This window comes from Oncorhynchus mykiss, chromosome 16, assembly GCF_057628025.1.
Source record: "Oncorhynchus mykiss isolate SJ-2025 chromosome 16, ASM5762802v1, whole genome shotgun sequence".
Lineage (NCBI taxonomy): Eukaryota > Metazoa > Chordata > Actinopteri > Salmoniformes > Salmonidae > Oncorhynchus > Oncorhynchus mykiss.
The window spans coordinates 9,232,894-9,247,124 of NC_143037.1; the positions used below are offsets into that span (position 1 = coordinate 9,232,894).

The 14,231-nt window shown below is 47.2% G+C and overlaps 1 long non-coding RNA gene across 1 annotated transcript; it reads right to left on the reverse strand.

Annotated features, from left to right (window-relative positions):
• Positions 1-11,507: 11,507 nt before the first annotated feature.
• Positions 11,508-13,660, reverse strand: LOC149976536 (uncharacterized). Its single transcript, XR_016487116.1, has 3 exons — positions 13,572-13,660; positions 13,386-13,454; positions 11,508-12,417 (listed from the first exon to the last, which is right to left on the reverse strand). It is a non-coding gene; the product is annotated as an uncharacterized LOC149976536 (long non-coding RNA).
• Positions 13,661-14,231: the final 571 nt, after the last annotated feature.

The window sequence follows — 14,231 nt, forward strand, 5'->3', positions numbered from 1 at the left end:
CCATTACTTTAATCATGGCAGAGCTACACAAACACTGGCATGGTGGGCATACTGGAAATAGAAAAAAAAGAGTAGAAAATAAGATAATGGTGTGATGGATGGACAAAAGAGACACGGAAGGAGGGATGTGTGGATAGAGAAACGGTCTGACATTGACCGGTAGTCAGGTGAGTTAAGTGAACAGCTGGTGGTAATAGTTGTGCGATGTTTAGAATATGTCTGACTACTGATATGAACTTCCAGTATGACTTTCAGTTCAATATTACTTGAGAGTTTGTTGAGTCCATATTGGGGTCAAATTAAGAACTTGGGGGAGGCGACAGTGATTCAGTGGTCAATTAATGATGGGACCTTTACGGCAAAGTCTGTCACATAGAAAGAGATCAGGAAATGTTAGTTGAATATAAAATGTTTGTAGTCACTTACTAACCTAAAGCTAACCCAACTAACTCATCTAAATAAATATGTGGATATGGGATGATTATCACCAACTGACACATCCATTGTCCCAGCCGTGATGGAATGGGATAGAACTAAGAGTTAGAACTAGAGATCCTATGGGAACAATGGTCATGGAACTGGAAGCAATTTATATGGTAATAGCTAGAAAGGGATGAAGGAAGAATTACAGGGACGTTATCAATGTCACTTTTCTCTAGGAAATACATCTGCTAAATGGAAGCCTCAGTGAATAGAGCTGAATTAATTCATACATAATGATCTCTCTCTCTCTCCCTCTCTCTCTCAATACAGGTTGTTTTATCTTATAAACACATTTCCTCAAACAACAACACTGTGGTTTTCCAAAAGAATAGGCATTGTATATAGAAATTATGTCTTTCAACAAATACTTATTAATCAGAGGGTTACTATAAGAAAGAGAGACAGAGCGAGAGAGAGAAAGACATTTCCATAGCTGATTTTATACAAGGTATAAATGTGGCATCGAGCTGATGATTCATTCTCTATGAACTGGGGTGTAGCAGCATGTGAATAGGATTTAGGGCTTATGTCCAGTGTTCTGTGACATTATCTCAGTAATTACAACCTCGCCCACTCACACCTGTAGCTCCGTTTATCATACGCACGCACGCATGCACGCACGCACGCACGCACACACACACACACACACACACACACACACACACACACACACACCTGCAACCCCAGGTTGCTGGCGTGGTCTCTGGAAGAACATATAGATGAAAAAGGAGAGGAAAAAGTTGAGTTAGTTGAGTAGAAAAAAATCTCATTCCTCGTAAAAATGTTAAATGCGAAAATGAAGGGGTTTGGCTCTCAATAAGGCACCTGAGAGGTATTACAGTACAATAAATTCCCCAGAATGTTCTCAAGTGGGGTAAGAGAAAGCAGAGGACATATTTGGAAGGAGGGAGCGAGTTGAATGAGCAAAGAGAGGTTGAAAGAAAATGATTGCAAAATGTTCCTAAAGTTGTAAAAAAAAGATAATGTGCTATTAAAAAGATAATGTGCTACTAAAAAGATAATGTGCTACTAAAAAGATAATGTGCTACTAAAAAGATAATATGCTACTAAAAAGATAATGTGCTACTAAAAAGACCATGTGCTACTAAAAAGATAATGTGCTACTAAAAAGTTAATGTGCTACTAAAAAGATGTGTTACCAAAAAAGATAATGTGCTACTAAAAATACAATTTGTTACTAAAAAGATAATGTGTTACAAAAAAGAGCATGTGCTACTAAAAAGATAATGTGCTACTGAAAAGATAATGTGCTACTAAAAAGATAATGTGCTACTAAAAAGATAATGTGCTACTAAAAAGATCATGTGCTACTGAAAAGATAATGTGCTACTAAATAGATAATGTGCTACTAAAAGATAATGTTCTACTAAAAAAGAATGTGTTACTAAAAAGATAACGTGCTACTAAAAAGATAATGTGCTACTAAAAAGACAATTTGCTAATAAAAAGATAATGTGCTACTAAAAAGTGTCATGTATTGTCATGTTGTGTCTTTCTGTCCTTTCCTTTCACCCTGTCTCCCTCTGCTGGTCGTACTAGGTTACCGTTTCTGTCCCTCTTTCCCCCAGCTGTTCCTTGTCTTCTCTGACTACCTCATTCACCCCTTTTCCCACCTGTTCCCTTTTTCCCTCTGATTAGGTCCCTATATCTCTCTCTGTTTCTGCTCCTGTCTTTGTCGGATTCTTGTTTGTGTGTCTCATGCCTGAACCAGACTATCATCGTGATTGCTGCAACCTTGTCCTGTCCTGTCGGAATCTACCTGTCCATCTGAGCCCACGTGTGTTCATCATTAAAGAAACTCTGTTTGTTAATTCGCTTTTGGGTCCTCATTCACGCACCTGACAGAAGAATCCGACCAAGAATGGACCCAGCGACTTCGGATCCTCTCCACTCAGCCGTCGAGATCCAGGGAGCGATGCTAGGCAGACACGAGCAGGAATTGTCTGCTGGTCGACATGCCGTTGAGACCCTGGCCACCCAAGTCTCCAACCTCACAGAACAGGTTCACCATCTCCGCCTCGATCCACCGGCCACTTCCAGGGCTTTCGAATCTCCGGAGCCCAGAATCAATAACCCGCCGTGTTACTCTGGGGAGCCCACTGAATGCCGCTCGTTCCTCACCCAGTGTGATATTGTGTTTTCTCTCCAGCCCAACACTTACGCCAGGAGCACTGCTCGTGTCGCCTACGTCATATCTCTCCTTACTGGACGGGCTCGTGAGTGGGGCACGGCAATCTGGGAGGCAAGGGCTGAGTGTACTAACCAGTATCAGGACTTTAAGGAGGAGATGATACGGGTTTTTGATCGATCTGTTTTTGGGGAGGAGGCTTCCAGGGCCCTGTCTTCCCTATGTCAAGGCAATCGATCCATAACAGACTACTCTATTGAGTTTCGCACTCTTGCTGCCTCCAGTGGCTGGAACGAGCCGGCTTTGCTCGCTCGTCTTCTGGAGGGTCTCCGCGCAGAGGTAAAGGATGAGATTCTCTCCCGGGAGGTTCCTTCCAGCGTGGATTCCTTGATTGAACTCGCTATTCGCATTGAGCGACGGGTTGATCTTCGTCACCGAGCTCGTGGAAAGGAGCTCGCGTTCTCCGTTGCCCCCCTCTCCGCATCACTACCATCTTCCTCTGCCGGCTCGGGAGCTGAGCCTATGCAGCTGGGAGGTATCCGCATCTCGACTAAGGAGAGGGAACGGAGAATCACCAACCGCCTCTGTCTCTATTGCGGTTCTGCTGGTCATTTTGTCACTTCATGTCCAGTAAAAGCCAGAGCTCATCAGTAAGCGGAGGGCTACTGGTGAGCGCTACTACTCCTGTCTCTCCTTCAAGATCCTGCACTACCTTGTCGGTCCATCTACGCTGGACCGGTTCGTCAGCTTCCTGCAGTGCCTTAATAGACTCTGGGGCGGAGGGCTGTTTTATGGACGAGACCTGGGCTCGGGAACATGACATTCCTCTCAGACAGTTAAGGGAGTCCACGGCCTTGTTCGCCCTGGATGGTAGTCCTCTCCCCAGGATTCAGCGTGAGACGCTACCTTTAACCCTCACTGTTTCTGGTAATCATAGCGAAACCATTTCTTTTTTAATTTTTCGTTCACCTTTTACACCTGTTGTTTTGGGCCATCCCTGGCTAGTTTGTCATAATCCTTCCATTAATTGGTCTAGTAATTCTATCCTCTCCTGGAACGTCTCTTGTCATGTGAAATGTTTAATGTCTGCTATCCCTCCTGTTTCCTCTGTCTCTTCTTCACAGGAGGAGCCTGGTGATTTGACAGGGGTGCCGGAGGAATATCACGATCTGCGCACGGTGTTCAGTCGGTCCAGGGCCACCTCTCTTCCTCCACACCGGTCGTATGATTGTAGTATTGATCTCCTTCCGGGAACCACTCCCCCCCGGGGTAGACTATACTCTCTGTCGGCTCCCGAACGTAAGGCTCTCGAGGATTATTTGTCTGTAGCTCTTGACGCCGGTACCATAGTCCCCTCCTCCTCTCCCGCCGGAGCGGGGTTTTTTTTTGTCAAGAAGAAGGACGGGTCTCTGCGCCCCTGCATAGATTATCGAGGGCTGAATGACATAACAGTGAAGAATCGTTATCCGCTTCCTCTTATGTCTTCAGCCTTCGAGATCCTGCAGGGAGCCAGGTTTTTCACTAAGTTGGACCTTCGTAACGCTTACCATCTCGTGCGCATCAGGGAGGGGGACGAGTGGAAGACGGCGTTTAACACTCTGTTAGGGCACTTTGAATACCGGGTTCTTCCTTTCGGCCTCGCTAACGCTCCAGCTGTCTTTCAGGCATTAGTCAATGATGTCCTGAGAGACATGCTGAACATCTTTGTTTTCGTTTACCTTGACGATATCCTGATTTTTTCACCGTCACTCCAGATTCATGTTCAGCACGTTCGACGTGTCCTCCAGCGCCTTTTAGAGAATTGTCTTTTTGTGAAGGCTGAGAAGTGCACTTTTCATGCCTCCTCCGTCACATTTCTCGGTTCTGTTATTTCCGCTGAAGGCATTAAGATGGATCCCGCTAAGGTCCAAGCTGTCATTGATTGGCCCGCCCCTAAGTCACGCGTCGAGCTGCAGCGCTTTCTCGGCTTCGCGAACTTCTATCGTCGTTTCATCCGTAATTTCGGTCAGGTGGCAGCTCCTCTCACAGCCCTTACTTCTGTCAAGACGTGCTTTAAGTGGTCCGTTTCCGCCCAGGGAGCTTTTGATCTCCTCAAGAATCGTTTTACATCCGCTCCTATCCTTGTTACACCTGACGTCTCTAGACAGTTCGTTGTCGAGGTTGACGCGTCAGAGGTGGGCGTGGGAGCCATTCTTTCTCAGCGCTCCCTCTCTGACGACAAGGTCCACCCATGCGCGTATTTTTCTCATCGCCTGTCGCCGTCGGAACGTAACTATGATGTGGGAAACCGCGAACTGCTCGCCATCCGGTTAGCCCTAGGCGAATGGCGACAGTGGTTGGAGGGGGCGACCGTTCCTTTTGTCGTTTGGACTGACCATAGGAACCTTGAGTACATCCGTTCTGCCAAACGACTTAATGCGCGTCAGGCGCGTTGGGCGCTGTTTTTCGCTCGTTTCGAGTTCGTGATTTCTTATCGTCCGGGCTCTAAGAACACCAAGCCTGATGCTTTATCTCGTCTCTTCAGTTCTTCAGTAGCCTCCACTGACCCCGAGGGGATTCTCCCTGAGGGGCGTGTTGTCGGGTTGACTGTCTGGGGAATTGAGAGGCAGGTAAAGCAAGCGCTCACTCACACTCCGTCGCCGCGCGCTTGTCCTAGGAACCTTCTTTTCGTTCCCGTTCCTACTCGTCTGGCCGTTCTTCAGTGGGCTCACTCTGCCAAGTTAGCCGGCCACCCTGGCGTTCGGGGTACGCTTGCTTCCATTCGCCAGCGTTTTTGGTGGCCCACCCGGGAGCATGACACGCGTCGTTTCGTGGCTGCTTGTTCGGTCTGCGCGCAGACTAAGTCCGGTAACTCCCCTCCTGCCGGCCGTCTCAGGCCGCTTCCCATTCCCTCTCGACCGTGGTCTCACATCGCCTTAGATTTTGTCACCGGACTGCCTTCGTCAGCGGGGAAGACTGTTATTCTTACGGTTGTCGATAGGTTCTCTAAGGCGGCTCATTTCATTCCCCTTGCTAAGCTTCCTTCTGCTAAAGAGACGGCACAAATCATCATCGAGAATGTTTTCAGAATTCATGGCCTTCCGTCAGACGTCGTTTCGGACAGAGGTCCGCAATTCACGTCTCAATTTTGGAGGGAGTTTTGCCGTTTGATTGGGGCTTCCGTCAGTCTCTCTTCCGGCTTTCACCCCCAGTCTAACGGTCAAGCAGAACGGGCCAATCAGACTATTGGTCGCATCTTACGCAGTCTTTCTTTTCGCAACCCTGCGTCTTGGTCAGAACAGCTCCCCTGGGCAGAATACGCCCACAACTCGCTTCCTTCGTCTGCGACCGGGCTATCTCCTTTTCAGAGTAGCCTCGGGTACCAGCCTCCGCTGTTCTCATCTCAGTTCGCCGAGTCCAGCGTCCCCTCCGCTCAGGCTTTTGTCCAACGTTGCGAGCGCACCTGGAAGAGGGTCAGGTCTGCACTTTGCCGTTATAGGACGCAGACTGTGAGGGCTGCTAATAAGCGTAGAACTAAGAGTCCTAGATATTGTCGCGGTCAGAGAGTTTGGCTCTCCACTCAGAACCTTCCCCTTAAGACGGCTTCTCGCAAGTTGACCCCGCGGTTCATTGGTCTGTTCCGTATTTCTCGGGTCATTAATCCTGTCGCAGTTCGACTTCTTCTTCCGCGATACCTTCGTCGCGTCCACCCGGTCTTCCATGTCTCCTGTATCAAGCCCGTTCTTCGCGCCCCCGCTCGTCTTCCCCCCCCCCATCCTTGTCGAGGGCGCACCCATCTACAGGGTCCGTAGGATTTTGGACATGCGTCCTCGGGGCCGTGGTCACCAGTACCTCGTAGATTGGGAGGGGTACGGTCCTGAGGAGAGGAGTTGGGTTCCCTCTCGGGACGTGCTGGACCGTGCGCTGATCGAGGATTTCCTCCGTTGCCGCCAGGTTTCCTCCTCGAGTGCGCCAGGAGGCGCTCGGTGAGTGGGGGGGTACTGTCATGTATTGTCATGTTGTGTCTTTCTGTCCTTTCCTTTCACCCTGTCTCCCTCTGCTGGTCGTACTAGGTTACCGTTTCTGTCCCTCTTTCCCCCAGCTGTTCCTTGTCTTCTCTGACTACCTCATTCACCCCTTTTCCCACCTGTTCCCTTTTTCCCTCTGATTAGGTCCTCTATATCTCTCTCTGTTTTTGTTCCTGTCTTTGTCAGATTCTTGTTTGTGTGTCTCATGCCTGAACCAGACTATCATCGTGTTTGCTGCAACCTTGTCCTGTCCTGTCGGAATCTACCTGTCCATCTGAGCCCACGTGTGTTCATCATTAAAGAAACTCTGTTTGTTAATTCGCTTTTGGGTCCTCATTCACGCACCTGACAGGTAAACCTAAACATGAGCATCTTATAATATTCTTTACGCAAGGCTCGCAACCTTGGCTATACCCACTAGATACGATCATAGGCCTATAGCATTCAAATAATAATGGAGTCAGATAGTACATTGTATTAGGGTCATAGACCCGGTACACTTAGTACATTGCCATTATTCTACAAGTCAAAGTGATCGCAGGGCTTTAAGCTTCAGCAGTCCTCTCTGATGAAAGCCCGTTCTCTCTCTCTCCTCTCCCTCTTCCTCTCCCCTCCTCCTCTTCAGCTTGAGTTTTGACCCTCCCTCCTTTCCTCCCTTATCTGATTGAAAGCAGCTAGTCTAGTCATCAATAAGGCTGAATAGAGCTGGCCAGCTATATTTATGTTTTCATTAACACTCTCCAGATGTAGCCGTCTTCAGATCGTTTCTCGCACACGCACACACAACCACACACACACACACACACACACACACACACACATACACATACACATACACACACACACACACACACTCACTCACTCACTCACTCACTCACTCACTCACACTCTCTCTCTCTCTCTCTCTCTCTCTCTCTCTGGAGGCCCGATGAGCTTCCCACTATGACTACAAATAATCCATATCTTTTGGTTTTATAGCTTTTATTATTATGAATATAAACTGAATTCATTTGATATTTATTTATTTTGTTAGATTTATCAGGAAGGCTAAAAGCACTGGTATTTCTTCTCTGTGACATGGTCAGGTTCCCATGATCCAGCATCCTGGTCTTTTTTTTTTTTTATTTTTTTTTTATTTCACCTTTATTTAACCAGGTAGGCTAGTTGAGAACAAGTTCTCATTTGCAACTGCGACCTGGCCAAGATAAAGCATAGCAGTATGAGCAGACAACACAGAGTTACACATGGAGTAAACAATTAACAAGTCAATAACACAGTAGAAAACAAAGGGGGAGTCTATATACAATGTGTGCAAAAGGCATGAGGTAGGCGAATAATTACAATTTTGCAGATTAACACTGGAGTGATAAATGATCAGATGGTCATGTACAGGTAGAGATATTGGTGTGCAAAAGAGCAGAAAAATAAATAAATAAAAACAGTATGGGATGAGGTAGGTGAAAATGGGTGGGCTATTTACCAATAGACTATGTACAGCTGCAGCGATCGGTTAGCTGCTCAGATAGCTGATGTTTGAAGTTGGTGAGGGAGATAAAAGTCTCCAACTTCAGCGATTTTTGCAATTCGTTCCAGTCACAGGCAGCAGAGTACTGGAACGAAAGGCGGCCAAATGAGGTGTTGGCTTTAGGGATGATCAGTGAGATACACCTGCTGGAGCGCGTGCTACGGGTGGGTGTTGCCATCGTGACCAGTGAGCTGAGATAAGGCGGAGCTTTACCTAGCATGGACTTGTAGATAACCTGGAGCCAGTGGGTCTGGCGACGAATATGTAGCGAGGGCCAGCCGACTAGAGCATACAAGTCGCAGTGGTGGGTGGTATAAGGTGCTTTAGTGACAAAACGGATGGCACTGTGATAGACTGCATCCAGTTTGCTGAGTAGAGTGTTGGAAGCCATTTTGTAGATGACATCGCCGAAGTCGAGGATCGGTAGGATAGTCAGTTTTACTAGGGTAAGCTTGGCGGCGTGAGTGAAGGAGGCTTTGTTGCGGAATAGAAAGCCGACTCTTGATTTGATTTTCGATTGGAGATGTTTGATATGAGTCTGGAAGGAGAGTTTGCAGTCTAGCCAGACACCTAGGTACTTATAGATGTCCACATATTCTAGGTCGGAACCATCCAGGGTGGTGATGCTAGGCGGGGATGCGGGTGCAGGCAGCGATCGGTTGAAAAGCATGCATTTGGTTTTACTAGCGTTTAAGAGCAGTCGGAGGCCACGGAAGGAGTGTTGTATGGCATTGAAGCTTGTTTGGAGGTTAGATAGCACAGTGTCCAATGACGGGCCGAAAGTATATAAAATGGTGTCGTCTGCGTAGAGGTGGATCAGGGAATCGCCCGCAGCAAGAGCAACATCATTGATGTATACAGAGAAAAGAGTCGGCCCGAGAATTGAACCCTGTGGCACCCCCATAGAGACTGCCAGAGGACCGGACAGCATGCCCTCCGATTTGACACACTGAACTCTGTCTGCAAAGTAATTGGTGAACCAGGCAAGGCAGTCATCCGAAAAACCGAGGCTACTGAGTCTGCCGATAAGAATATGGTGATTGACAGAGTCGAAAGCCTTGGCAAGGTCGATGAAGACGGCTGCACAGTACTGTCTTTTATCAATGGCGGTTATGATATCGTTTAGTACCTTGAGTGTGGCTGAGGTGCACCCGTGACCGGCTCGGAAACCAGATTGCACAGCGGAGAAGGTACAGTGGGATTCAAGATGGTCAGTGACCTGTTTGTTGACTTGGCTTTCGAAGACCTTAGATAGGCAGGGCAGGATGGATATAGGTCTGTAACAGTTTGGGTCCAGGGTGTCTCCCCCTTTGAAGAGGGGGATAACTGCGGCAGCTTTCCAATCCTTGGGGATCTCAGACGATATGAAAGAGAGGTTGAACAGGCTGGTAATAGGGGTTGCGACAATGGTGGCGGATAGTTTCAGAAATAGAGGGTCCAGATTGTCAAGCCCAGCTGATTTGTACGGGTCCAGGTTTTGCAGCTCTTTCAGAACATCTGCTATCTGGATTTGGGTAAAGGAGAACCTGGAGAGGCTTGGGCGAGGAGCAGCGGGGGGGGCGGGGCTGTAGGCCGAGGTTGAAGTAGCCAGGCGGAAGGCATGGCCAGCCGTTGAGAAATGCTCATTGAAGTTTTCGATAATCATGGATTTATCGGTGGTGACCGTGTTACCTAGCCTCAGTGCAGTGGGCAGCTGGGAGGAGGTGCTCTTGTTCTCCATTGACTTCACAGTGTCCCAGAACTTTTTGGAGTTGGAGCTACAGGATGCAAACTTCTGCCTGAAGAAGCTGGCCTTAGCTTTCCTGACTGACTGCGTGTATTGGTTCCGGACTTCCCTGAACAGTTGCATATCACGGGGACTATTCGATGCTATTGCAGTCCGCCACAGGATGTTTTTGTGCTGGTCGAGGGCAGTCAGGTCTGGGGTGAACCAAGGGCTGTATCTGTTCTTAGTTCTGCATTTTTTGAACGGAGCATGCTTATCTAAAATGGTGAGGAAGTTACTTTTAAAGAATGACCAGGCATCCTCAACTGACGGGATGAGGTCAATGTCCTTCCAGGATACCTGGGCCAGGTCGATTAGGAAGGCCTGCTCACAGAAGTGTTTTAGGGAGCGTTTGACAGTGATGAGGGGTGGTCGTTTGACTGCGGCTCCGTAGCGGATACAGGCAATGAGGCAGTGATCGCTGAGATCCTGGTTGAAGACAGCGGAGGTGTATTTGGAGGGCCAGTTGGTCAGGATGACGTCTATGAGGGTGCCCTTGTTTACAGAGTTAGGGTTGTACCTGGTGGGTTCCTTGATGATTTGTGTGAGATTGAGGGCATCTAGCTTAGATTGTAGGACTGCCGGGGTGTTAAGCATATCCCAGTTTAGGTCACCTAACAGAACAAACTCTGAAGCTAGATGGGGGGCGATCAATTCACAAATGGTGTCCAGGGCACAGCTGGGAGCTGAGGGAGGTCGGTAGCAGGCGGCAACAGTGAGGGACTTATTTCTGGAGAGAGTAATTTTCAAAATTAGTAGTTCGAACTGTTTGGGTATGGACCTGGAAAGTATGACATTACTTTGCAGGCTATCTCTGCAGTAGACTGCAACTCCCCCCCCTTTGCTTTATGGCCTCTGTCAGAATGGACTGTAATGCACCATAATCAAGAGATTAAGGGCTACACTAAAACATGTGGGTTCCTCAAGGATTCTTTGGGATGGGTGATGGTTCTATGTGGAACCATACCAACCCAAGGAACTCTTTGAGCCCTTCAATGGTTCTTTGCAGTTAAAAAAAGGGCTATTTCCCTTTTAACCTAAAATGCAGGTTGAGAATAAGGTGAGAGTGTCATTCCAGTTTATGTAATGTGTTGTGTTTTGTTATTGCATATTATATGTGACTATAACGAGTGATGGTGTCTTGTGATAGAATCACATATTGCCTTGTGTCAACTGAGAGTGGATGACTAAGTCAGTAGTTCTCAATTGTCGCCTCAGGGACCCAGTCGTTTCAGAGCTAGCACACCTGATTCAACTTGTTAATAAACACAATAATAAAACCTATGGAATTTTGACAATATAATGCTGTTAAACCAGAATAAATAAAAACCTGTGTGGTTCTACAAAGAACCTTTCAGATTGCGAATGGTTCTGTATAGAACCATTCTCCATTGATGTTCTATAAAGAACCATAAACAGCATTCTATATAGCCCCAAAAAGGTTGTAACCATAGCAGAACACTTTTTGGTGCTATATAGAACCATTTTGTATTGTTCTTTCTAGAACCTTAGGAAAGGACTTTTTATAGAACCATACAGGTTCTAATTATAGCCTTATAAAAAAAGCTATCACATAGCACCAAATAGGGCTCAGCTATGGTTACAAGCCAAATAACCCACACTATATAGAACCATTTGTTTTTAGTGAGCAGATTCAATCAGATTTACATCAGCATAGTGTTGTATGGCAGTGACAGACGTGGAACTGTGTTCGAGCTGTCAAATCCACAAGTCGCTCATTGTTGTGTTACCGTATAGCAGACACTGCCAGTGGATACAACGAAACCACACCCACTATAATCCGACAAATCACATGCAGACGCCTTAGATGTTCAATAAACCGCGTTACAAATGAAAACGTTGGAATACTGGTAGGCATGAATCTCCCCAATCTAAATCAACAAGAGAACATGCATTATCTTAACATCAATAGTTTGACATTTGAGAGACATTATCTCTAGCGTTGATAGAGCCTACACTTCCTGCCGCTGTTTTGAACTTCTAGCGCAGCAGGGATAATAATGAAGGGAGTGGTTTGTGACTCAGAGCAGCCGCTCACCGATATGTCAGCTCATACCACAGTTATACCTCCAAGCCAAAACATCTGCTATGTGGCTGTCGGCCAACGTTGGTTTAACGGTGGTTAATGCTGAGTGAATCCAAGCCAAACTTAAATACGCATAGCTTAACACTGACCATGGCACATAAGATTTTTTTTTTTACAGATGATACAGATATATAGTCTAGAAGAGAGGTCTGTTGCCATTCAACATACAGTATGCGATTGTAGAATCTCCCACATTTACTGTCAAACAATGGATATCGAACAAGCTGTTATTCCCTGTAGACTTACCTCTTTCTATCATCAACCTATTTAGAACCATGTAGTTTTCTTTGGCTGCATCCCACAGATTTCCCTGTAAAGATCTGTGGATCCCAGCCGAGCCTGTCTCTCTGTCTCTCCAATGCTGTGACGGATTGAGGAATTCTGTGGGACATGTGAAGAGTTCCAGAAAGTCAACCCCTCTCCGTTCCAGAAAGGCTCTGTGTGTTCCTGTCCCACTTTCTCACCAGTCAGACTGTGTGTGTGTGTGTGTGTGTGTGTGTGTGTGTGTGTGTGTGTGTGTGTGTGTGTGTGTGTGTGTGTGTGTGTGTGTGGATAAAGAGAATAACCATAAACTCTATAGGGAAGCCTGTCTCCAGTCTCTCTGTCTCCAGTCCCTCCGTCTCCAGTCTCTCCGTCTCCAGTCTCTCCGTCTCCAGTCCCTCCGTCTCCAGTCCCTCCGTCTCCAGTCCCTCCGTCTCCAGTCCCTCCGTCTCCAGTCTCTCCGTCTCCAGTCCCTCCGTCTCCAGTCTCTCCGTCTCCAGTCTCTCCGTCTCCAGTCCCTCCGTCTCCAGTCTCACCGTCTCCAGTCCCTCCATCTCCAGTCCCTCCATCTCCAGTCCCTCCGTCTCCAGTCTCTCCGTCTCCAGTCTCTCCGTCTCCAGTCCCTCCGTCTCCAGTCCCTCCGTATCCAGTCCCTCCGTCTCCAGTCTCTCCGTCTCCAGTCTCTCCGTCTCCAGTCTCTCCGTCTCCAGTCCCTCCGTCTCCAGTCCCTCCGTCTCCAGTCTCTCCGTCTCCAGTCCCTCCGTCTCCAGTCTCTCCGTCTGCAGTCCCTCCATCTCCAGTCTCTCCGTCTCCAGTCCCTCCGTCTCCAGTCTCTCCGTCTCCAGTCTCTCCGTCTCCAGTCTCTCCGTCTCCAGTCCCTCCGTCTCCAGTCCCTCCGTCTCCAGTCTCTCCGTCTCCAGTCCCTCCGTCTCCAGTCTCTCTTGTTTTCCAAGTATTCACATTTCTGTTTTGCATTCCATTCACCGCCAGTGTAAGAACTTCTAACTAATGCTTACAAAGTCTGGGACAGGGGAGTTTTCCAAGACTTCCAAGATAATACTGTCTACTCTCTTGCACCTGTACATTACCTTGTCATCCATAAGCTTTCTTTATCACTTTAGATCTCACGCACCTCTGGTATCAGCCCCCTAAAAAGCCTGTCGTTGAAAAAGAGACATGGGAGTAAATGTTAAATTAGTGGCTTCAAAGTAATATTTAAGTGATGTCATAGCTCGGAGAACCACTGACATCTTTATTATCCCCCCCTTGCGTACGTTAGTTAGTGACTCTGCCTCCACCATAAGGTCATAGGCTCCGGCAGATGTTTTCCACAGGGTTGCTGTGAGAAGGCGGGAAGCTGTCTGGAAAAAGAAAACCCATTAATATAATGAGTGTGGGAACGGATGCGATATTAGGCCTTCTGTGATACGCTCGCACCACCATTACTTTAATCATGGCAGAGCTACACAAACACTGGCATGGTGGGCATACTGGAAATAGAAAAAAAAGAGTAGAAAATAAGATAATGGTGTGATGGATGGACAAAAGAGACACGGAAGGAGGGATGTGTGGATAGAGAAACGGTCTGACATTGACCGGTAGTCAGGTGAGTTAAGTGAACAGCTGGTGGTAATAGTTGTGCGATGTTTAGAATATGTCTGACTACTGATATGAACTTCCAGTATGACTTTCAGTTCAATATTACTTGAGAGTTTGTTGAGTCCATATTGGGGTCAAATTAAGAACTTGGGGGAGGCGACAGTGATTCAGTGGTCAATTAATGATGGGACCTTTACGGCAAAGTCTGTCACATAGAAAGAGATCAGGAAATGTTAGTTGAATATAAAATGTTTGTAGTCACTTACTAACCTAAAGCTAACCCAACTAACTCATCTAAATAAATATGTGGATATGGGATGATTATCACCAACTGA